We start from the raw sequence: 2,009 nt of genomic DNA, 5'->3' as shown, positions 1-2,009 counted from the left end.
TATTTTACTTATTTATATGCAGTGCTGAGAATCAAACCCAGTGTGTCACACATGCCAGGCAAGCACTCTACCACTAAGCTGCAACCCCAACCCTCAAACGATTTTTATTAAATCAAAATCTGTGCACTAGGGTTAAGGATGGAAGGAATTACTACAAGGAAGTTAAAACACAAAGGTATATGAAAGAATGAAATACACACAACAAATTTGATTCTTTGCACATGCCAGGCAAGCACTATACTACTGAATCACACCTCTAGACCAAGTGCACATATTTTTAACTAGACTCTATTATGAACCCCAGTGCTAGTTCCTGAGCGGTTGATCACAGGATTGTAAGAAAGCGTATACTCTATTATGAACTCCAATTACTTCAGATTTCTGGGAAGATAGACATTAGGAAAGTGAGGAGAAGAGAAGGAAAATTTTGAAGATTTTGCTGTCTAATGTGGGGGAGATTAAATTAATGGATAACCCAAACAACCCAGAATAAATTGGAAATGTGGTCTGGTCTAACCCCATTTACTGCTGCTGTTAAATTGGATTTAAAATCGCCTTCATCATCCATTCTTTATTTCACCTGGTTCTTCATCAACCTATTTTGTAGAAGATCACTCTCTCCAACTAAAGTATATTAAATGTTTGCTGTGTGACAATTGTTTCTTGATTGTGCCTAAAAATAAATTGCTGTGTGAAAAGCCACTATCATCCTTATCTGTAGAACCCTCCAAAAGAATTAAGAATAGTTAAATAAGGATCACAATTAAAGAGAATTTTTTACCACCCATAGTCATGATGGTTCCATCAATCTGAAACTAAGTTAGCTATTAAAAAGCAGCAGGAATGCATTATTTTGGGGTAAATAAAAATTGATTCAGGTCTTATTAATTTAAATAAACCCCCTTTATGATTTGATGAGCTTTCTCTTTTAATCACATTAAAGTTGTAATGGTGAACAGGCAGGTTCAATTTAGATTTTCAAGAGGAACAGTCAAATAAAATGTACAAGCACATTCTTGGCATAGTTAGAAGTATGAAATGCCAAAAAATTTCATGAGAAAAAGACAACCTGTTTTCTCAGGGTTTCTAGTCCAGCTGGGGAAATTCAAGAAAGTAGATTCTTAACTTTGATTATTATCCTCAGTTCATAGAAGCGAAACCAAAGACCAGAGGTTAGGTAACAGAAAGCAGAGTGGTAAAAGGGTGTTGTTACCTGTTTTTCTTTGTTTGATAAAAGAGAAAGATAAAGTGAGTGCCTGAGTGTGCACATGCACGCACACAGGTGTAAAGTGTGAGCCTCTGGGTTCAAGGTCAGTCAAAGAAATGATTTCTGAAGGCTGATTTGCTCTCCTACCAATTTCAAAAAGTTTAAAGAAAAGAGAAGTTATGTAACTTGCTTAAGTCACACAGATAATTCATGGATGAGTTATATTTTAAATCCATATCTGCCTTACTCTAAAACCTCTCATTTTTTTCTGTGGTCTCCCTTTCTATTCTTCAGCTCTACTAATCCTTCTTATTCTTTTTACCTTTGGTAGCAGTTTTCCCTTAGTTTTAATTCTTCCACATGCTTTCCCACTTTTCTTTACTACTTCTTGAAACCTTTTTTCTCTTAAATCAGTTTTGTTTTTCTTCTATTGAAAAAGTATAAGTGCCATCAAAAGATGATTATACTGACCGGGTATGGTGATGCATGCCTGTAATCCCTGCAGCTCTGGAAGCTGAGGCAGGAGGATTGTGAGTTCAAAGCCAGCCTCATCAGCAACAGTGAGGTGCTAAGCAAGTCAGTGAGACCCTGTCTCCAAATAAAATATAAAAAGGGGCTGGGGATGTGGCTCAGTGGTTAAGGGCCTCTGGATTCAATCCCTGATATTAAATAAATAAATAAACAAATAAATAAATAGGACCACACATTTCTTTAATCCTTCAGGACATCATGTGACAGTAAGTTAAAGAAACAAAACAGCATCTTAACAAAATAGTATATAAAAGAGATAATTTAACAGTAT

The sequence above is a fragment of the Sciurus carolinensis genome, chromosome 1, assembly GCF_902686445.1.
Source record: "Sciurus carolinensis chromosome 1, mSciCar1.2, whole genome shotgun sequence".
In the NCBI taxonomy this organism is placed as follows: domain Eukaryota; kingdom Metazoa; phylum Chordata; class Mammalia; order Rodentia; family Sciuridae; genus Sciurus; species Sciurus carolinensis.
This window is presented reverse-complemented; position numbering follows the sequence as displayed.